At 43.4% G+C, this 23,966-nt stretch overlaps 1 long non-coding RNA gene across 1 annotated transcript in view; it reads right to left on the reverse strand.

Annotated features, from left to right (window-relative positions):
- Window positions 1-23,966, reverse strand: part of LOC311047397 — a 36,575-nt gene that overhangs the window by 9,550 nt on the left and 3,059 nt on the right. Inside the window, exon 2 of the long non-coding RNA XR_014600979.1 lies at window positions 12,758-12,915. This is a non-coding gene — a long non-coding RNA (uncharacterized lncRNA). The remainder of the gene's footprint in view (window positions 1-12,757; window positions 12,916-23,966) is intronic.

Here is a 23,966-nt window from a genome sequence, read left to right on the forward strand (position 1 = left end):
CATTAATTTAAAAATATCACTTTGTAAGTATTGCATGGTAGTGGACGTCTTATTTTGTAACAGAATTATCTGTTTTATCGGTATTTTTGTCAATATTGTAATTTCCGTGTTTAGTTCTTTCAAACTGTGGCTCAGCCATTTTATAATAAAACAATAATACTGTAATGTGTTAGACATTCCTGCCAACAATCACTTTGAGAGCAAGGGCTGCATTTTGCCTTTAAAGGAAAGTGCTGCACTCACACCAGTCCTTGCGTGTTTTCTTTATTTTAGTTGAGTAAGTTGAGACAGTGGAATGGGAGGCTCAGGAGAAAGACAATACACAGAGGTGTTTATTACTTTATCATGATGAGAAAATGATCAAGAACAATGTTGTGTTTATGATGAAAACCACACCACTTCTTATGCCAAGGAACAGGAAAAGTTAAGCTTAGTTTATGGCTGCAGCTATCAATAGTAGTGATTATTCTTTATGAGTTTTATTGAGTGGTGCCAACCACTCCTACATTTGACTTTGTCCGTCCGTCCGTCCGTCCGTCCGTCCGTCCGTCCGTATGTCCGTCCGTATGTTTGAGCACGGCTGATTGGTCAAGCTTCACGTGACACGTGACAATATGTTGTCACGTGTCACGTGACAACATATTGTTGCTGATTGCAATACAAGGATGCAACCAGTTACACTTTCAAAGGCACCACTCTCTTCACACTGGGTGTGATTTTGATTGATTGATGAATGAGAAGCATGTTATTTTTTGTGTGGATAACATTTCAAATATTTCTTATTTATTTGCCCTTTGACCTGCTGTCCAGTGGAGGGAATAGCTTCCTTATCTCCCAGCGCTTTGATACAGCTGTATACGTTTCCTTAGAACACTACAGATGATACCAAGTATTTGGTCAGCACGTATGTATAAATCTGTCTAACTTACAAACAAATAAACATGAAAACACATCTATGTCCTTCTATGCACATGAATCCACTGATACACACACCATCATACAGAACAGGGGGGTTCACAAACATAAACATTGCGATTTTACATTTTAGACATTTTGCCGACTCTCTTATCTAGAGCGACGTGCCGTGACAAAGTGCATGGTTGGAGGAAGTGCAATGATCATTTGTCAAACACAACAGGGTAAGTGGTAAATTCACTGGGGCGATAGGATAGGACGACCAGGATTTGTTGCAGCCATGGTTCTCAACGTGAGGTCTGGGCAGGGGCGTCACGGCCATTCACTGTGCGTACGACGCGACACCCTCACTCTCACAGATCCGTGATTTCATACCCACCACCTTTTGAAAAAAATATATATATATATATATTTTGATAATAAATCGCTAAAATCAGACAAAAATAAGAATTAAATAACCTAACCCTAACCCTAAAACCGAAATAAAGTAACCAAAACACGAAATCTGCCCAAAAAACAAAATTTTGAAAATACAGAATTTGTTTACATTTGACAGTTACAAATGTTTTTCACGCTTTTTCAAAAATAGCAGATCTACAAGCTCATAGCGCGGCACTCGGTGCCGCGCTATGAGCTTGTATATCTGCTATTTTTGAATAGCCAAAGTGTAAAGTAAGGGGTATAGTCCACCGAAAGTCCATCCCCCCCACCTTCTGAGAGCCTGTGACGTCCCTGGGTCTGGGGACCCCTACGGGTCCTTGAAGGGGTTCCAGGGATCCCCTGCTAAATGACATGAACCATTACAGGTCTTTAACTTCAAACGTTACAGACTTTCAGGTCTGTTTGGTTCTATTTGTACACTTAAGGTTGTTACACACCGGGGCGATTTTTTCGTGCGAATAATGCGTTTTTTTTAAAAACCTTATAAAGTCAATGGCTCCGTACATGGAGCGAAAAAGCGAAGCGAAAAAGCGTCTTTTAATTATTCGGAACGAGTCCGAATTTTGCATATATTCGCTATTTTCGCCGGTGTCGCCCGGTGTGTAAGGACCTTTAGGGTTAAATTAACCAGTTAGTCCAGGAGATTGAAATAAATAGTATCAAATGGGGGTTGTGGCATAAGGCATATCAATCTGGGAGTCCTTATGTAAGGTAGGGGATGAATCACTGATCTAGTATAGCTAATGCACCCATACAATGTAACCACCAAACATATACCACTCATCCAAAGGGGCAAAGGGGAATTAACCCTTGGCCAAGGGAGATATTCGGCTGTTTAGCAGTGTTGCACCAGCTGTATGTAAATCCATTACTAATTTGTATGTAAAGTCCTTACTAAGCTCCCAGAAACTAGTCAGTTTGAAACTAGAGATTTACTAAATCAGGTTGCACCAATCAAGCTATAACTACTGTATAAAACTATAACTAGGCTTAGTGCAGACGCTACACACACACACACACACACACACACACACACACACACACACACACACACACACACACACACACACACACACACACACACACACACACACACACACACACACACACACACACACACACACACAACCTCTTCAAATCAAATCAAATGCAGACAAAATGGCGCATGGATGGCGTTTGTCCTGCTCTGCCACAAATACCCCTCAACTCTCCCCTTGAGTCTCTCTCTCTCTCTCTCTCTCTCTCTCTCTCTCTCTCTCTCTCTCTCTCTCTCTCTCTCTCTCTCTCTCTCTCTCCATCAACACTGGTGTTTCCCTTGTCCCTCCTCCCTATCCCGTTGGAAACCCGTTGGCAGTTTGTTGCCATGACACCAATGTGTTGCCATGACAGTGGTGGTTGGGCGGTTACATAACTGTGGAATGAGTGAGTCTTTTCCTTCCTGGTTGGGGTGCTCAGAGGCAGGATGTGCTTTCCTTGACCAATGACAGTGGACTCTTGACACATTGTCCTAGAGCGGTGGTTTACAACCCTTTTTATTACAAGGGAAAAAAAACATCTCATATACTACACTGTAAAATCCTCAATGATTTAACTCTGAGAGTGTAAAAATGGAACCACGTGGACCCTTACAGGTCCATTTGGTTCCATTTTTACACTCTCAGAGTTACAGAACCCATAAGGGTCCATTTGGACTCCAAGTGGTCCCCGGACCCGACGTTGAGAAACAGTGTACTATACTCACACACTCACACCATTACACTATGTGTTGACTTTGGCACAATGTTCAGGCTGAGTAGAATGACTGTGGGGCATGGGTTGGAGAGAGCACAGGTACTGTATGCCCACACAAGGAGGGTCTTTAAAATAACATTTAGTTTTATACTTGTTGTTAGACAGTTCACACACACACACACACACACACACACACACACACACACACACACACACACACACACACACACACACACACACACACACACACACACACACACACACACACACACACACACACACACACACACACACACACACACACACACACACACACTTAACACTTGGGGAGCCAAACTCTTTCTTGGAGATGAGGTATTCACAACGACGTGTGAATTTGAAATAGGCTATTTTCACTAATTCGACGTGCAACAAAGTATATAGGGCCTAAGTGGTTAGAAAAGGGGGAGAGTGTTACTCATCTATTTTCCCTGCCAAGGTTTTCCCAGACGCTCTGGGGAGTTGATCCGTCAACTGTCTGGTCTCGAGCCTGCTTCGTTGGCAAACCCTCTACCAGTGTCTCTCATTTCAGACTTCTGATTGGGTTTTGAAAATAAATGACTGTCCATGTGGGTTAAAGCTCTGGAAGAAGCCAGTCACATCCAGTTTGGGGCAGCGCTCCAGTATAAACTCAGTGTTACAGTATATCAAGAAGTCAAAGGGAACAGCCACAAGGCGGGAGAAACCACTGCCTGCCACATGTGAGGGGATTCCTTTGGAAGTAGGAATGTTTGTCAAAATCCTGACGGGGGAAACCCTATCATCTCATGGAACTCATTCCAAGGTGTCACAACACACACACGCACACAGACACATATGCACACACACACCCACACACACGCATATACAATCAGATCCACACAGACACACACACAAAGATATTTTCCATTTACTCACACACACGCGCGCACGCAAGATCGCACGCAAGATCGCACGCACGCACGCACGCACGCACGCACGCACGCACGCACGCACGCACGCACGCACGCACACACACACACACACACACACACACACACACACACACACACACACACACACACACACACACACACACACACACACACACACACACACACACACACACACACACGTGGCCTGCAAGGCTGCAATGATCTCTCTCAGGACCACATGCTTGACTTTACAACTCAGAGGGGGGAATATCAATGGAAAGAAAAAGACAGTTACAACACATAGACGAAGGTGAACGTCATGATCTCTGACCATCTGGGGACACCCCCCCTGACCACATGGTCTGCTCCAGATGTGCAAGTGCATGACGTGCATGCTGGAAAGAAACATACCATGTGCGCCTGGACGCGCGTCGGGAGCAGGGATTTCCTCGGCCTGAGTGGAACACACCGCCTTGCTAATGGGGCTTAGCTCAAAGAGTGTAAATCTCTCCATGAGCCAGGACACAACAGTCACACACCCTCATCCTCTGGCTCACACTGTCCTGGGCCACACAGCATTGTGCGATCCCTGCTAGCTGGAGGAAATGACGCCATGTTTTGGAGCTATGTGTGTGTGTGAAAACGATACCCCAGAGAGAGCTCTCTTGTTACCTACAAGGCCGGGGGTTGGCTGCTTCCGTGCATTGTCACCACGGGTGGCTGAGGGCACTTGGCTCAGATTCCCTCAATGGGGGTTTCTCTAATAACTCAATCAGAAGGAAAGAAATATCAAAGAATGTCAGGGGGAAATGACAGTCCCTCAGGGCTTTTGCTATAAAGCGTATTTTTTTCCATCGAGCTGCATGGAGAAGACATGTCACGGATTGCCAAGGAAAAGAATTGACATGATTAAACAGCCCTCTCTTGTGTTTAAGTCATCTCCAAATCGTCTGCATGCTAGTCCAAATTTTGCAGAAAAATAAAACTTGTATTATGGTAGTAGAGGTTGCCAGTAAGTGGTTTTGGTTTCATGTCCATTTTGGCCCAAATTGTGTTTCCTGTGTGCGTTTTTGTTCAGCATTAATCCTATCCTTATACTAGTACTGTACTGATCAAATATCTCTTCCAAATATCTGGCCCCATACTTGCTTGCCTCTTGTTCTCAGTATGTACCGTATCTCTGACTGGGCTATGCAATGCATTTCAAAGAAACTATAGTGACGAGTTGGAGCTAAAGCGGCCCGGCCGTAGCTGAATGGGTAGAGAGCCCGCCAGGGAAGCAGAAGTTCCCAGTTTCGATTCACAGCCCTGGCAATGTATTGAGGTGTCCCATGAGCAAGACACTTGACCCTGGTCCCCGAGGCGCTGCCCCCGTAGCCCACCTCTCCAATACTTAGGATGGGTTAAATGCAGATACCACATTTCGCTATACATTGACAAATACCGCAAAGGAGTGCGGATCCCCAAAAAGGTACCTGTTGTGTCACCCATTTATTTAATACTACACTCCCCTGTCGCATCGCTTTTCAATGTTCCCGGTAGTCCCGCAGAATGCGGGAGTGTTGTTCTCACTCCCAACTTGTAATAATAAAACAAGGCAGGTGCAGCAGGAGAAGTAGACATGAGGCGCTAGCTGAGCGAGTGGCCGTGCTGAGTGGTGCCGAATCAGCGGCGTTAGAGTTGCATGGCTATAGACTTGAAATTTTACTGTCTAACACAGGGGTGTTCTGGCGCATCAACAATGACTCCTGGATTGCGCCAATTGATGGATTTCGAAAATAATTGCCATCAGTTAGATTTAAGAATTCATCTGTCTATCACTTTTTTCAGACCCCCAGGAGTCCTTGAGGGGGCTCCAGGGGGTCCCCAGCTAAATGGGTTAATATAGCATAAAAATAAGTTTAACCACGTTAACCCTATTTTATACCCTATTTTATTAAAAATCTAGAAACTTTTTACCATAAATGTTCTCTTATGGGGGTCCCTGGCACAGAAGCACTGACATAACCACGTTTAATCTTGCTTTCCTGTCTTTCGTTAGCAGTGTGTTGGGGAGGTGCTGGCATCTGTCCCACATCTGTCTTGGGGTTCTAATTAATTCAATTAGGCTACCAACCTAATGCAGCTCTGTTTATGATCAAAGCATGGGCCGCTATCCCAGTTTGACCTCAGAATCCACCAAATGTTCCTTCACAGTTAAGATCATACGTCTGGAGTTCATTTGGTGGTAATGTCTCCTGTTTTGCCTCTGTAAGCGGTTGATAAAAGACAAGAAAAGGTCTCCTCCCTTCCTACTACTGTTATAGAGAGTGAAGCTTGTTGTTGATGGACCCTTTTTTTGTTCCAACCAAAAGCTCCTAACTACTTGATCAATATTTTAAAAGTGTACTCAACTCAACATTAGGCTACTTGAGATACTCCTGGCCAAATAGTATTACTAAACTACAAATGAAAGTTGCTCTATCAAATTTGTACTTGATTTAAAGGAGCAGTTGATCTTAAAAATACTTAAGTAGTCAAAAGTACAAATTACAAAGTACATTTTCTTTTTAATATCAATGCATTGCTGTATTGAAATTTAGACATTTTCTAAACAAATTTAAAGATTTTTCCGACATTTTCTGAAAAAAATAGTTAAAATAGCAGATCTACAAGCTCACAGTGCGTCACAATGGGATGCGAGGTGAGCTTGTAGATCTGCTGTTTTCACTGTATTTGAAATAGGGCATAAGTGGTTATTCATAATGAACTTTTTCCAGTAGGCCTATCCAAAAAAATACAAATACTCAAGTAAAGTACAGATATTCAAAAATAGGTATGCAATGCCCCAGAAATCGAACCCCAGTCTACCACATGGAAAGCCAACATCTTAACCACTAGCCTAAAGGCAGAGATATAAGGCTTTTGGTCATCAGGCAGAGGCTCTGAGCTACTGTTACTTAAGTACAGTAATCAAGTAAACGTACTTTGTTACTGCCCTTCTCTGAAAATGACATCATCCAACAGTCCACAGACCTTGGAATGCCACACTGTGATTGATGTGTTCTATCTATCCATACGGCTCCTGCTTATGCTACGCTACGTTTGTATACATCTCAAGAGGCCCCTGCAGGTTAATTGCCTGGGCAGTAGTGGTTCTGACAGACAGTGTAAACTGTTCCATGTCAGACAGGCAAACATACCTTCCACAGGCCTCCTCTAGTGGAACGATGGGAATGCCCTCAACGCGGCCAAGAGAAACATTTGAAAACAATGAAGTGGAGATAATGCCCTGCGCACCGCCCGCAGGGACGGCATGTTTTCCAGCAGAGCTCAAAGTCTTTTGGCTCCATCTGGAAAGGTTGGAGGGGCTTCTGCTGGGTGGAGCACGCACGCACGCACGCACGCACGCACACACACACACACACACACACACACACACACACACACACACACACACACACACACACACACACACACACACACACACACACACACACACACACACACACACACACACACACACACAAGGAAGTATACTTGCCTCTCTCACACACAAGCCTCTCTCACACACAAGCTGCGAGGCGTTGTGGGCTTGTAGATCTGCTATTTTTGGCTAAAGTTCTCCTCAGAAAAGGGATGCTAGGTTTCGAGTGGTTATGGTAAAAAGAAAAATCATATCACGTAAAGATTTGGCGGAACCCCTGTAGTAACTCTGAGGACCCCCTAGGGGTCCCGGACCACCTGTTGAAGACCCCTGCTGTAAACTGGAAAAAAAAAACGTTTTTTTTCTTTTCCAAAAGGGCACTTCTGGTCAAGAGGGCAAAGGGCAGGTGCTCTAGCAACACCTAGAGTCTATCTGTGCACATCCCTGCAATCTCTCTCACACTAACAGTCGATTTCATCTGCTCTCCCCTGTGACAGTTTGTTTATGTATTTGTTTACAGTATACCACGGTACGGCAAGCGGCATGACTATGCTCTGAAACATAAAGACCTAGTTAATCCAAGAATCCCATACACACGCATGCACATGCACGGACACACACGCACGCACTTATGCAGGCACGCACACGCATGCGTGTAGTCGTGCACACACACACACAGACAAGCCACATACACACTGAGTGCCCATGGCACAAAGACCATGGGAGACCATAGGGTCGTTAATTCCTTCCGAGGCTCCATGGCACAATGTGATGCTAGGATTTATTACAGAGAAGAGGGGGTGGGAGCAGTGTACTGTCTACAGCCTCAATGACACAGACAGAGAGACAGAGACACCCCCCTACCCACCACACACACGCACACACACACACACACACACGCACACGCACACGCACACGCACACGCACACGCACACACGCGCACACGCACGCACGCACGCACGCACGCACGCACACACACACACACACACACACACACACACACACATGGGAAACAACTGCCTCAATGAGAGAGAACATTGTAGACACAGTGACAGTAGTCTCTTTAGAGGAAAAGTTAGTGCGCGTCCATTTTGTTGTTGTTGGTGTGTGTGTGTGTGTGTGTGTGTGTGTGTGTGTGTGTGTGTGTGTGTGTGTGTGTGTGTGTGTGTGTGTGTGTGTGTGTGTGTGTGTGTGTGTGTGTGTGTGTGTGTGTGTGTGTGTTCGTGTGTGTGTGTGTGTGTGTGTGTGTGTGCTCTGATACAGTATGTTCTGTGCTTACATCCTAAACAAACACCTGCAACCTCTTATATAGCTGGTCGCGGTTCAACACAAATGATGTGCTGTATGTGTGTGTGATGTTAGAGAGGCACATAAACATTCAAGCCTGGATGAATTATAAGTTCTTGCATTATGTTGCAATGCAGATTGTTGAAAATCCCAGCCCATGAGCAATGTGTCATCAGAATAAATTGCCCGTTTGTCTCAAAATTCCTCTTCCACTGAAGAAAACAGAAAAGGGAATGCTGCAAGTGGCTATGAGTCATGCAGAACAAAGGTGCAACTTGGAAAGAGGGGTGAAAAGTAGCCAGCTCAAAAATACTCAAAGATTTTCCATGGGGATAAAAAGCACCGGTCATGCATCAGAATGCACTCTGATGAAGGCAGCCATGCCATTACGAGTTGGTGATTCGTTTTTTTTACCTTTGTAATGTAGTCCTTTTAATAAAGGATTTTTTATCCTTAACCACTTAAACCCTCTAAACTTAGCAAACTGGACCTGAGTTGCCTCTACATGGACCGCTTTTATCTGTGTACACCTCTTCCCCAAACATAGTCGATCTACAAGACCAGCTAATTTTGGCTAATGTTCCCCCAAGAATACGGATGCTGGGGTTCAAGTCGTTAACCACTTAAACCCTGTACTTAGTTGACCAAATTCCCAAGGGCTCTATAGTAGGCTCCGTCCTATTTTTGCTCTACACTAAATACCTTTGCCAAGCTCACAGTGCGTCACATTGCGATGCGTTGTGAGCTTGTGGATCGGCTATCAATTGAACATAATCGATTGATTAATCGATCGCTTAACAAGTGGTCAGATGGGTGGGCTGCGAACACTTCTGAGATTTTCCAGTGGGCCTGATCCAGGAAAGGTCGAGAACCACTGGTGTGAAATATTGGTTTAATGTTGTTTTAAAACAGCTGCATTGACTCTCCTCCTGGCCTTGGCCTGCAGTCCACATGGCTGACAGTGATAAGTTAGTGTGTTCCTAATCAGCCCAGACATCCCTGATCAGGATATGGAACGTACCACCTGGAGACAGGAGATACGGGGGGGCGGGGATCTGTGGGTGGAGGGGGTTGCATTCTTGGCTCCCTCGGATATTCCCTATTGCACTTCAAGTCACGGAAAGAGGGATACGTGTGCGTGTGTGTGCGTGTGTGTGTGTGTGTGTGTGTGTGTGTGTGTGTGTGTGTGTGTGTGTGTGTGTGTCTGTGTGTGTGCACGTGCGCATTATGCAAGTGTGCAAGCACATACTGTTTGTTATTCAAGGTTGGGGGAATACCTTTTCTTGAAAGCCAATTGCATCAAAGGGAGGAATTTTCCATTCACCAGTAACACTGTGTGTGTGTGTGTGTGTGTGTGTGTGTGTGTGTGTGTGTGTGTGTGTGTGTGTGTGTGTGTGTGTGTGTGTGTGTGTGTGTGTGTGTGTGTGTGTGTGTGTGTTGAAAGATTGAAGTGCGATCTCCATAGCTATGGTGATATCCCTACCTGTGCTTGTGCTGTCACGCCCCAGTGACTTTAACTGAGCCCAATCAGGCTCCAGTGACATTTCTTAGCCAGTAACATTATGGAAGGTGTCTGGTGTTAACTCAATGGGGACCGCTTCAGTTGGACCAGGGCCCCCATATGAGACAATGTCATAATGCAGCGGCCGTGAGGATATTGCAAGTGGCCCCCCAAATAATCGGTAAAACACTACTATAGTATTGATAATATAAGATGTATAATGCAAAAGATTATGTTAAAAGAACTTTCATGGTATGGTGGTTTCTTTGAAGCCTTGAAAATGTTGTTTTGATTGTGATAAATAGGAACTCAACGTATACTGATTTAAGCCTGAACACAATCGATTGATTGATCATTAAAAATAAACATGCACTGGAAATGCACGCGGCCTACCCATCTGCTCACTTAAGTGGTCAGATCAGATGGGTGGGCCCAGTGGTGGAAAGTAACTAAGTGCATTTACTTAAGTACTGTACTTAAGTACAATTTTGAGGTATTTGTACTTTACTTGAGTATTTCCAATTTCCAGTACTTTTACTTCTACTCCACTACATCTCAGAGCCAAATATTGTACTTTTACTCCACTACAATTATTTGAAAGCTTTAGTTACTATAGTTACTTTTCAGATATACATTATTACATTATAAAACATACATTAACCACTTTAGCCCTATTTATACCTAGGCTATTTGAAAATAGCCAATCTACAAGCTCACAACGCGTCGCGATGCGACGCGTTGTGAGCTTGTAGATCGGCTATTTTCAAATATTTTAGTACTTTTACTTTTGGTACTTTAAGTACATTTTGATGCCACTACTTTTGTACTTTTACTCAAGTAAATTTTGAATTCTGGATTTTTACTTGTAACAGAGTATTTCTATATTGCAGTATTGATACTTTTACTTAAGTAAAACATTCGAGTACTTTTTCCACCACTGGGTGGGCCGCGAACGCTTTTGAGATTTTCCAGAGAAGGTTCAGTACCACTGTCATAAATGGCCTCAGTGCCCTCACTGGCTGGTGACTGGAGACCCAGTTGGGAAACCAGACTAGAGTCAGCAGACGTACAGTATTTGCCACATTGCAAAACAAGTTACTGTAATAAGTTATTTCCAGTGGCAAGGAGTTCACTAGTTCCCAATAGGCTACACCTCTTGAGATAAACAGCTTTAATAGCTGTATTATAATGTGTTATCTTTAGAGATGCGTGGGAGTGTTGAAAAACCATGCTTTTCAAGCTGCAATCTGTATGATTTATGTTCTAACCAGGCTTGAAAACAGGTCTTCCACATCGGAGACCAAATTTCTCCACTCTTTCAAGACACAAACCCTTGCTTTGGCCAGGTGATATTGCGCTTTTGATCTTCAGACTGTACTATTACTTGTCAACTATGTAGATTTTCCACCTGACACCAGGGTCTACTGTAAATATCCCGATAAGCCTGCCAAGAAGAGTAGGGAGACCGCCTGCCAACCTCTGTAGCTGTACACTACTATTTGTATTGAATTAACATACTCTTCTACTATTCAGATTGGTTCATATTCAGCATGTCTAGTGGCCCTACACTGTATAAGATCAAGTTGCAGTGTGCTAATACTAACAGCATCTGGCAGATGCCTAAATTGTAAATATGCTTGTTTGTTTCTTTGTTCAAAGTCAGAATAAACTCAACCCTTATGTTTGTTTCTTCATTAGACCACATACATACTCCCCAAACCATATTTCAAAGTGACTGAAATAAAACATTTAAATGAAAAGGTTGGTTTCATTCTGTGTTGTTGTAACTGAATGAATAATCGGAGCTGTCGTCACTAAAATGGTTCCATGCCTCAAGGAAGTTGATGACGTAAAGACAAGCTCCACTCTGCCCATCAAGCCTGAATATGTCCTGGTGTTACCTAACCCACAATGAGCTAGCGGTTGTCTGAGCCACGCAGCCAAGAACAAGATATTGATATGTCTCGCCTTGATTAAAGAAGCCATCGCTGCTACAGGGGTTTTATGACGAAAGATTTTTCAATCTGTCATCTGAGGCACATTAAAGGTTCAAGCACCCATGTCTCTGAAGTGTATCTGAGGATCTTGTGCTGTCATAAAACTACTGAAGTGATAAAACAGTATCACAACGCCATCCAAGGCACCTTGCACTTAAACCCTCTAGTCTTAGTGGAACGGACTTGAATTACAGCTGTACTTGGACCGTTTTTTTCCGTTTACACCTTCGCCCAAAATAGCAGAGCTCAAACTGCTCAAACCGCTCAAACCACGTTATGAGCTTGTAGATCTGCTATTTTTGGCTAATGTTCCCCCCAGAATAGGGATGCTAGGGTTCAAGTGGATAAAGGTTCAAGCACCCTGCTGTCATAAAACTACTGAATTGATAAAACGGTATCACGACTCCAACCATAGGCGCTTAAATCAGGGTTTCCCAAACCTTTGCAGTGGCATTAGCATGTACAGTAAGCCTCTAGTGCAAAGCTATAAAGAACCTGCCCTGGTTTAGTTATTTTACAAGCTTGCAAGCAGCATCAGTAGACTCACTGTGTTGTGTAGAACATGACTTCATGGCATGGTTATGACAGCAATGTGATGCCACCCCGATGTTTGGCGTCGCTGTGTTGACAGACAATGCAGAGCAGGTTGGTCCAGACACACACAGCTCATCAAACAGACGGCATGTGGAGAAACAGAAGGGAGGCCTAGAGATGAAGGAGAAGTAAAGTCATTTAGTTAAGTGCAGTAGAAGTACTGTTACCTCGGCTGATGTCAAAGTAGTACACGTAGAATGTACTCTGATGTAGAAATTAGACAGAGGTTACATCACTTACATTACTAATTATTCTTATGCTATTACTGACAATTAATGTGCCCTAATGTTCATTGAAAAACATTTTTCAATAACCAAAGAAAATAGAAAACAAATCCACAATCTCGGTATGTCTGCCTTTCATTGTTTATTGAGCTTTTTAATTAACATTAGGGCAAATGAAAGTAATTTTCAGTAAAAGCCAAAGTAGGTCAACATTCTGTAAAAGATTTCCAGAAAACTCTTAGGAATTAGAAGGCGTTTTTGGCCTCAGGTCTAAAGGGGTTAACCACATGAATCCTAGCGTTGAAAATAGCAAATCAACACACTGCATTGTGAGCTTGTAGATCAGCTATTTTTGACAGAGATTTGGTGTAGACGAAAGAAAGAGAAGGCCTAGTACGGACCCCTCTGGAACTCCGGTCAGCAAAGTATAGGGTTCAGACTCAGAATCAATATGAATTTAGGTGGTTAATTTGATCTTGCACTTTGTATCACTATGGATGAGTGTCTGCTATGTCCAAATTGTAAATCATACATATGTACAGTATTATCTACTGTGTTGAATTAACCTGCTTTGCACTGTCCTCATTTATGGTGAGTTGTTGTCTCTGTACCATACTGTACCTACCCAGTTTCACAGTACAGTACATACTGTACTGTACTGTGAAACTGGGTGTACTGTGAAACTGGGTAGGTTGCTTATGTGCCAGCACCAATATCATCAAAACAAACTCCTCATTTACTATTCCACATAGGCAGCGTTTGCATCATTGTAATGGAATGCGACAGGCATCTTATCAGAACTTTCTATAATAAAACAATGAAAGATAACCAGCTGAAGAATGCTGCTCGGTGCGTCTCCCAAACACAATACCTAGGAAGCAGTTCCAGGCAAGTAATAATAACCTCAAATAAATCAGATGAATTCTTCCTCAATGAAGGAGGTTTTTTGAGGTAACACGAACTTCATTTGGATTACTGCCAACGTGCTCTTGAGCAATGATCCTGTGTAGCTCAGTGTGCAGTATAGATCAGTGGTTCTCAAAGTGGGGTCAGGGGACCCCCAGGTGTCTTTGAGGGGGTCCCCAGCTAAATGTGTTAATATAGCATCAAAATAACTTTAACCACTTTAACCCTTGATACAGTACGTGTATGCTTGGAGCATGCACTGTGTTTTGCGTTTCTCTTTTGTGTTTCTCTCCCCCTCAACTGCTTCTCCCTCTTTCCTCAAACCCAGGTCCAGCTCATCAGTGAATAATCATCCTTCAACTCCGCCTCACCATCCTATTGGTGCTACAATAATCAGTCCACCAATCATCTTCATTAACTTCCAATAAATACACCTGTGCACCTGCCATCAGCTACTTTCTCCTTCCACCATGATCAGAGAGCAATACTTCTGTTTTGTGTACAGACCGATAGTCTTGTCAAATTCAGGCCTGTTTCGTGTAGTAGGTTTTTAGCGGTGCCAACCGCTCTAAGCTTGACTTTGTCCGTATGTCCGTGTGTCCGGATGAGCACGGGATCGTGTGTCCGGATGAGCACGGGATTTTAAACAGCTATAACTCCAGTTTGCATCATGCCACCAAGGCCAAATTTGGTATGTGGACTTAGACCACCAATAGGGACGAGCATGCATTGCTGAAGTTATCAAAGAGGGGTCCAGGGACCCCCAGCGCCCGTATGAGCACGGGATTTTAAACAGCTATAACTCCAGTTTGCAGCATGCCACCAAGTCCACATTTGGTATGTGGACTTAGACCACCAATAGAGACACACGGGCGGAAACGGAAGGCCTACAAATTCACGCCCACTTTTGAGATAGCGCCGCTACTCGAGGTCCGTTAGAACGACGAACTGCAGCTCTCAATGCATTCCCTATGAGAGGATATGAGAATTAGCCTACTTTTAAAATTATCCTGCATTAACTGGAGACGATATTGATTTAAATAAAAATATGTTTCCAAATGTATGGAGTGTCTTTGTCAACATATCTTCTTGTTTTCTTAATAGTTGATGTGTTTCACATTTAATTTGCCACTTTAACAAGTTACCCATAATGTTAACACAGCAGAGGGTAGACGGCAGACAGAGAAGTTGTCGCATTTCAGTGACATCACTGTCTTTACGAGCGCCGAGCGCCGACCAGTGGTGTACCCACACTGTAGAGGCAGGACAGGCGGTCGCCTGCCCAACTAAGATCTCGCCTCCCCTAAAAAAAAAAAAATAACCCGAAAATGTGTCATTGCGTGCTTAATGTCCTCAAAGTCACGCACCCAACAAGCTTTGAACTGAGCAGATTGGACCTTCTGTTCCAGAGATAATGACCAAAACATATTGAAAACGTCCACTTTCGCCAGTTTTCTGGGTATTGAAAACCTCAAGGGATGCGTCCGTGACGTATATACCATGCGACCACTTAAAGTCTAGATCTCCGATGCTAGCGGTTTTGACATACTGATGGAGTATATTATAGTATATTGTGGGTAGTATATCGAGATGACAGATATGGGACATTAAAAAGGACAAATCAAACAAATGGGACACTTTATTAGAACACCCAAAAAGTCGCTACAGCCTCAGTAGTTAACCAATGAAATGACGGTATTTTACAATGCCTCTCATAAAGATTGCATTGAGTGCTGCAGTTCATCTTTCTAACGGACCCCGAGTAGCAGCGCTGTCTCAAAAGTGGGCGTGAATTTGTAGGCCTTCCGTTTCCGCCCGTGTGTCTCTATAGGGACCAGCATGAATTGCTGAAGCCCCGCCCCCTCTGTCTTCCCATTGGCTGGCCTTCAAACAGCCATAACTCAAGTTCGCAGCATGCTACGGAGTAACAATTTGGTACGTGGACTCAGACCACCAATAGGGACGAACTGAAATGAGTTAAGCCCCGCCCCAAAGGCACCGCTTCCTTCACACAGGGTGTGATTTTTGTTTTAACATTGTGTTTAGAGAAGTTAGTTTCTCTGTTCTCATTTTCCCTGTTTTTGTTCAGACACTTTACATTAAAAATAAACACACATTTCATTTTATCCATCAGTTTTTCTCAACTTTTCACTCGAAATATGTTATGTAACAACCCTATTTCATGCTTTGACTATTTGAAAATAGCAGATCTACTTTGAGTTGCGAGCTTTGTAGATCTGCCTTTATTTTTTTTAAGATCATGAACTCTTGATAATATGGAATCATTTAGGTTTAGTTTTTTTGCTAAAGAAATAAATTCTGTAATGGGGGTCCTTGGCAGTGCACAGAATATTTTCAGATGGGGGTCCGTGGCCAAAAACATCAATTTGGGAGTCCTTGGCATGGAAATGTTTGAGAACTTGAGTAGCTGTAGAGCCTGACTAACTCATGGCACTGTTGTTGATGTCCTTTGAATGAACAACTTTCAACCTGGTGACTATTGGAGAAAATAAACTATTCAGAAATGTAAAAAGAAATCGTCAATTTCTGGCCACATGACAATATCGTAGGACCAAAGTATACAACAAGGCTTTGAAGTGATTAAAGTGTCCACTAAATTGTAGATGTTGCAGAAACATTGGAAGGATCCTGGTAAATTCTGCTACTGTGTCATGAAAAAGTTACGACATCCACTACGTTTTTTTGCAGGAGGGTCACAGTTCAAGTATCATTGTTTGCTTGCCTGATATTTGCTCTGACAGAGAAGACAAAGGTGCTCAGAGAGGCAACATTCTGTGAAAAACATTCTTTCAGCAAGTATGGACCAGCGCCGTTAAAACACATGAGTCAGTCAATGTGGGAGGTTAGGCACTGTTGAAACAGGTCTACCATTTTGATGGGATAATGTCTCAACATTATATTTGCTAAAGTATCAATGAACATCTGTGTACTTAAGAAAAAAGTAATCTGTTTTATAGACATACAGTATGTATAATTATGTGCCCCTGCCAGATCTGCATAACCCTACAGGGATACAGCCAAGCTGTCAAATAAATAACGCACATCTGCAGAAACAAACATTTTCAGGAGTTAAAGAAAACAAACTATCTCATTAATAACTTAACTGTTTTAACCAGTTTTATATAGCTAAAGGTTGTGACACTCAACATAATGACCATTTCAGATCTTAACTGCTTAAACCCTATATAATGTACTTGGTTGACTGAGGTCTGTACCGGCCCAATTCTATTTCCCTTCTACACCAAATTAATTTACCGAAATTAACTGATCGAGTGTAACACCTACATTAATTATGCATGCTCAGAAAAGGGGATGCTAGGGTTCATGTCGTTAGTCCAAACAAGAAGATGAAAGACAGCCAAATCAGAGTTACAAGGTTTTTGACCCGACGGCAGCCATGCATTACAATTATAATTACAACTCAAACAAATGTTTCTTTTTAGGGTTCAGTAAGCTACACCATTATCTGTCTTTTCATATCACTCCCCACATTTAGCACTGTTGGTGAACCCAGCACTGATGGATGAAGTATTGTGCTGTTGTTTTCTTTTTACTATGTGCAAAGTTTCCTGGAGCCATCTATCAAACAGGCAGCACCAGCGTCGGCCTGCCAGTGGATATGTCCAATTAGCCAAGAGAAGGAGTGTGGATTTTTTGGCCCAGGTCAGTGGCTAGAAAGGAGGGTGTGGTCAAAGGTCAGTAGGTGAGAGCTGGGCCACAGCTAACAGTCATCTCATCATTCTCTCAGGGACTTTGTCAGAAAGTCTTGACCAGAATACAACGTTCTCTCGCTAAGTAGGTCTATCTCTCAACTTTTTTTGGGGGGGGGCATCGTGATGCATGCCTACAGTATTTTCGCCATTTTTAAGTGTAAACAGGGCTTAAAGTGGTTGAAGGGGAGGAAAACAGGGAAGGCTCAACCTGTCAACAAAGCAGAAGTATATGGAATCCTGGCGTTGGTTCAGTAGGTGGGGTCGCTGACCCGCAGAACCCACTCCACCCGACCACCATCACCTCTTATCTCCACAGGGGAATGATGCCTCGCCCTCGGCTGGCAGAGGAAGGACGTACCAGTCGGGGAGAGGAGGGTCTTTCAACAGGATCCCCCAGGGCATTCCTCTTTCTGATACTGATTAACCACTTAAACCCTCTAGTCTTAGAGAAACTGAAACTGACAACAGTGCTTTTTTCTGTCTACATCTCTTTGACCAAAAATAGCCGATCTCTACCAGCTCAAAATTGCGTCTTGAGCTTGTAGATCTGCTATTTTTGGCGAAGGGTCCCCCCAGAATAGACATGTGATGGGGTTCAACTGGTTACACATGCCACTAATCTAGTGGCAGGTGTGTGTGCACACTGAACACCTGGATATCACCAGCACCCTGGAACTGAAAGGATGGAGGATGGGGAGAGAGAGAGCGAGCGAGCGAGCGAGCGAGAGAGAGAGAGAGAGGGAGATTGGGAGGAAAGGGTAACGTGACATGATCCTTGGCAAATCTTTAAACATCACTCCCTAGTCCCTACCTTACCTCCCTGCAAACGCACACATGCTCTCTCTCTCTCTCTCTCTCTCTCTCTCTCTCTCTCTCTCTCTCTCTCTCTCTCTCTCTCTCTCTCTCTCTCTCTCTCTCTCTCTCTCTCTCTCTCTCTCTCTCTCTCTCTCTCTCTCTCTCTCTCTCTCTCTCTCTCTCTCTCTCTCTCTCTCTCACACACACACACACACAGTTAGAAGGTCTGGCCTAACACCAGACACAAGTACTCACATGCAATTGTGTGCGTGTTGTGAAGGTGGGAGAAGAGGGAATGAGAGAGAGGGCTAGAATGAAGGTGAGGGAATTTCAGGGAAAGGTGGTACTGTATGTCTGTATGAAGGATGTTCCATATCACACCCTCTATTCCAGGGGTTTTCAACTGATTTTGGCCCAGGGACCACCATCCTGACTAAGAGCAACCTGGGGACCACCACTATTGTGCGTGGTGGGTCCATCATAGACCCACCCCACTTTTTTCCAGATATCCGATATTGTCCAACTCCTAATTTCCGATACTGATATCAACCGATACCGATATATGCAGGCTTTTTCACCAAAAGTCAACTAATTGTCAGGACTCAGGAACATCACATATCTAATCAAATAAAATAGCTATAATATCAATATAATATCTAAAAAAAATACAGTGATTTTGTTTTTTTCAATGAAGTGAGTGACTCAATGGTGAGTCCCACTAATCTTAGATTAGATGTTGGTCTATTTGACAGTGCAGAAGCATAATTGCTTTTATGCCTACTAGACCATACCCGGTCGACGCATCCGTGGGGGGATATGCACACATGATCTGGCAACCCTGGAGGCGACATTCTTTCACACATAAACGCTAATAAGAAGCTGAGATTTGATGAAATTGAAAAACGGGCTTCACAGTTAAGTTCAGATGGTAATGGTCAATGGCTGTGTGCAAAATCAGAGCAATTGCTCCAGCCACTGAGGAGAACCGGGTAGCAGCTTCACCACTACAGAGGTTACTAGAATTATAGTAGGACTAGACCATACCCGGAGAAGTGTGCAGGCGAAAGTAGTTGCAATCGTGGGGTTATTGCATGTCCTGTCGCGTGAGCAGTGTGCTCACGCGACAGGACTCGTTTCACTCAACTCGCCTGTCTCTCCCCGCACCCGCCCCGCCCCCCGCTACTGAGAGCGGGGGTAAAACGTCCGCGCTGTAGACACACACAGGCGCGACGCGACGCATGCGCAGTTTGATCAAGAGTCCACCATTGTTTGACACATAAACGCCGATAAGAAGGTGAAATTTGATGAAATTGAAAAACGGGCTTCACAGTTAAGTTCAGATGGTAATGGTCAATGGCTGTGTGCAAAATCAGAGCAATTGCTCCAGCGACTGAGGAGAACCGGGTAGCTTCACTCACCACCACTACAGACAGAGGTTACTGAAATTATAGGAGGATTATAGGAGGATAACATTAACGAGCGTCAACGAGTGTCAGCTGGATACAGACACACACACCTGCCCTCTGCAGTGCTCCAATTTGAAAGTGACTGGGGTCTCTTTTCTCAGCAAAAGCCCTTGAATATGATGGAATATGATTAAGGATTACTGTGATTATGGAAAGCTCACATTTCATATCACACACACCATACAGTGAGAACTCCTGAAACGTATAAAAAGCAACAAAAAAAAAAGAAGCATGGCCAGGGACCACCTGCAATACCTCCGCGGGCCACCAGTGGTCCGCAGACCACCGGTTGAAAACCCCTGCTCTATTCCTCTCCTCTCCTCTGGGAGTGGTCAGGGATATCCCTCTACACCCCCGTCACCCCTCTGTCCACCAGTGGGTGGGGATCACCACCACCAGAGAAAGGAGGATCCAGGGAAAGAAAAGAGGAAAAAAAAGGCACGAAAAAAAGCACGATAGGATGACTACATATAAAAAAAACTAAACAAGGAATGAGCAGTCAATTTTTATGACCATACAAGGCAGCCTCGCATTCCTGCTGCAGACATTTACAGGCCGCTTAAACTCCATTCTGTTCCGGGGGCCTGCCAAACTCTGGGGAGGAATATACTTATCAAGCTACCGCACAGGAAGACCACTGTTTTTTTTGTGTTCCTTACTCCTAAAAGATGGAGGGAGTCTGCATGACGGGTGGGTTAATGGGTTAGTAGTGGATGAAGAGAAGGGAGTAAGTGATAACTGAAAGAAAAGGTTAATAAGGGCAGAGGAAAGGAAAGGAAAGTGAGGTCAGAGGAACCTACAGTATGGGAGTGTGGGTTCGCAGAATGAGACGTTTCCTCTACAAGGCTGCACTGAGTCTGGCTGAATGATACGAGGGGAGGGCCTATGCGGGTGGGTGGTTCCCTCCTTATAAGGAATATGTATGGAAAACATGCACAAATACATGGAAATTATTCATGTGTCCGTTTAAACTGTCATTGTACTTAGTATGTGGGTTTGGTGATGACAAATGTCCTCTGAAAGGTCAATCGTATCTGGATGACAAGTGAGAATGGGTCCCTTGAGTGTTGTTCCACACAGTATGTACTTGAATGAGAATGTTATGTTATATTTAGGGCTGTATGGTATATAAAAACTGTGCATATATATAACATCTGCAAGATATATCAAATCTGCAATGTGCGTGTGTAATAATCAACAGAATATGAGATGTGATAGAACTAAGATTTATTTGTACCTGCTGATCTCTTCACACCATTCCCAGTGATTCAGTCATTCTGTCGGATCTGTCTACTCCCTGTGACGACCAGTTTTGTCTTTCATTATAGCGTATCACACAACACATCATTTGTACTTTCCTAAAAATGTGCAATTCGCCAAACTAACTGTGGAGGGCGGTAATACGGCTAGACGTGTCCACGCTTCCACAAAGTAAACAGACAAATAAAGTATAACTGAATATCTAACTTTGGATGCCATCTTGTCCTGCATCGGAATGTCATGACATCATATTGTTAAGGTCAGTGTGGAATATATTTGGGCAAGAATGATAGATGGATCGGCAGGACGATGGATGTGACATTATGAATTCACAAAACTAGGGTGATGCCAGTTGGGGACTCATACCATGCCCCTCCGGTTATGCAATGCCCCGTACTTGTTGTACCCATTTTACCCATCAGACAGACAGACAGACAGGGGGGGGCATGGATACACATACTGTACGCATTTCTTTTTAATATTCAGGGATTTACTTCCTTGGCCTAGTAAATGTGGCTCTGATCGGAATAGGATGTTTGAATAGGATACTGTCTCTGTCTGGACTATATCTAAATGCGTAGATGTATCAGTGTTATAAAGGTGTACAGTATGGCGTTACAGAACACTTAAGAGTACGAGTCACTTGAAGTACAATGAGCAATGGATGTACAGGAAGTCACCAAGACAAGTTCTCCTGCATGCACGATCACACACACACACACACACTCACAGCCCGACCCCAACCACCATTAAACCAGTACCCCTCAACACACGCACGCACGCACGCACACATACACACATACATTCCTGCGCACAGGTCTAGAGCAGTCACTGTGACATGGTCACTCTGCCCCAGACAGAGCACTGTTCCATTTCATGACTATAAAGTGTCTCGATCTCTCCACCAGTCTCTCCTCAGTGCCGACCGTGTGACTTTTTCCATTCTTCTGTTCTGCTCTGCCTGGCACAACACTGTAATCCTCTCATTAAAACCATATGTAACACACACATGCACGCACGCACGCACGCACACACACACACACACACACACACACACACACACACACACACACACACACACACACACACACACACACACACACACACACACACACACACACACACACACACACACACACACACACACACACACACACACACACACACACACACACAAATGTTTGCATGTGTGAGCACTGAGTGTACTTTTGTCAAATGAACATCATATAATAACAGGACAAATAACAATAATTCCCCCCGAGCAAATGTGGTTTGAAACTAATCAAAATGGCATCTTGCAGTAACTTCAAAACTGCTAAATGTCGAAAATGGTTGGAATGGATGAGTCATCCCCACAATGTAAGTATGCATCCAGGACCAAATACTTCTCCCCTGCTCCCAAACTACTACTAATAAATCTGATCCATGATCCACACACTGTTTTGGGGTAATATATTGGGCAAAGATGTCCACATTCTTGACAAAGGGCCACTCCTCTTCCTCAACAGCAGGATATAGTGTGTGTGGTAGTGTTACAGTTGGTGCTACAACCTTGTCAGCAGTAGCAGTGAAGCTTTTTCCATCTTCCAGCTTTGGAAAGAGGAAGCTCTGTGGTTGACAATAGCAGGAAAAGGGAAACTTGTAATCGGGAAGTCTGGCTAGATTCATTACGTTAGTGGTAAGCGTAGCAAAGTGGTAACAGGGAAATGATAGCCATCTGGTAGTTTACACAGCATAGGCTTATTCATTAAAACCTTGATATATAAAAGATATACGCCTTGTACTTAAGCATAGTACCATTACCTACTCGGTAAACTCGGTAACTTATGCAGGTCCTTGTTAAAGTACAGTGGTCTGGCATGTTGACATTACTGTCGACCATTTTCCAAGGCAGACCCTCATCTGTTTAATTTACGAGGAAGCCATTGGATCCGTTTCATTTCAGTACAGTATGAAAATCTACTTGCAGAGACTTGAAACTTGTTTCAGATAGTTAATCCAACACACACATTCCACTGTGCCATTTATATACACTGTATGTATATAGTATATACATACATACAGTACATACATACATACATACATACATGAGTTTATCTTTTTGTCCATTCACAGTCACAGAGGCTTATACTATATCATGTACCTGTCAGAGACAGCGTTGTCCACATGCAAGTATGACACGCCACAGGAACAGCTTAATGTATGTTAGTTCTATTTAAGGATGCACTAGGCTATCTCTTAAAAGTACATTTACAGTCTAAGGTTTATACACAGTACGTGATTTTTCTTCTCTCACAGGTTCATGTCATTTCACTGTCATTTCTTTTCTAAACAGTTCCGCAAACTCCCGTTTCCATGGGGATCTGAAGCTCGGAGTCAAATTTTCCGTTCTCTTGAAGACTGTTGGACTGAGGCCACTGGTAAAAGCCCATATAACATATACCCGGTGAGCATGACCTTGTCAGTCACGACATGGAGTACACAGTAGATGCAAGATTTTTGGCTTCGAGAGTCCTGGATCATCAATTATTGATGTTTTGACCAATATTTTGTCAAAAAGCAAAATGTTCTAATCAATTTCAAAAACATATATGGTATTTTATTTAAGTTTCTATTTCAGAAAAGTTAATTTAATAATAAAATAACATAACTTTCTGAACTGGATGGTATTTCATGCCTTATTAAAACACGCATTGAGAATTTGTAGTTTGGCTATTATAGATTTGTTAGTTTTTTCGACTTTTGAAATTGTTTCACCTATAATAATATGCCCAAAA

Source organism: Gymnoscopelus microlampas (assembly GCF_963454915.1).
Source record: "Gymnoscopelus microlampas genome assembly, chromosome: 6".
Classification (NCBI taxonomy): domain Eukaryota; kingdom Metazoa; phylum Chordata; class Actinopteri; order Myctophiformes; family Myctophidae; genus Gymnoscopelus; species Gymnoscopelus microlampas.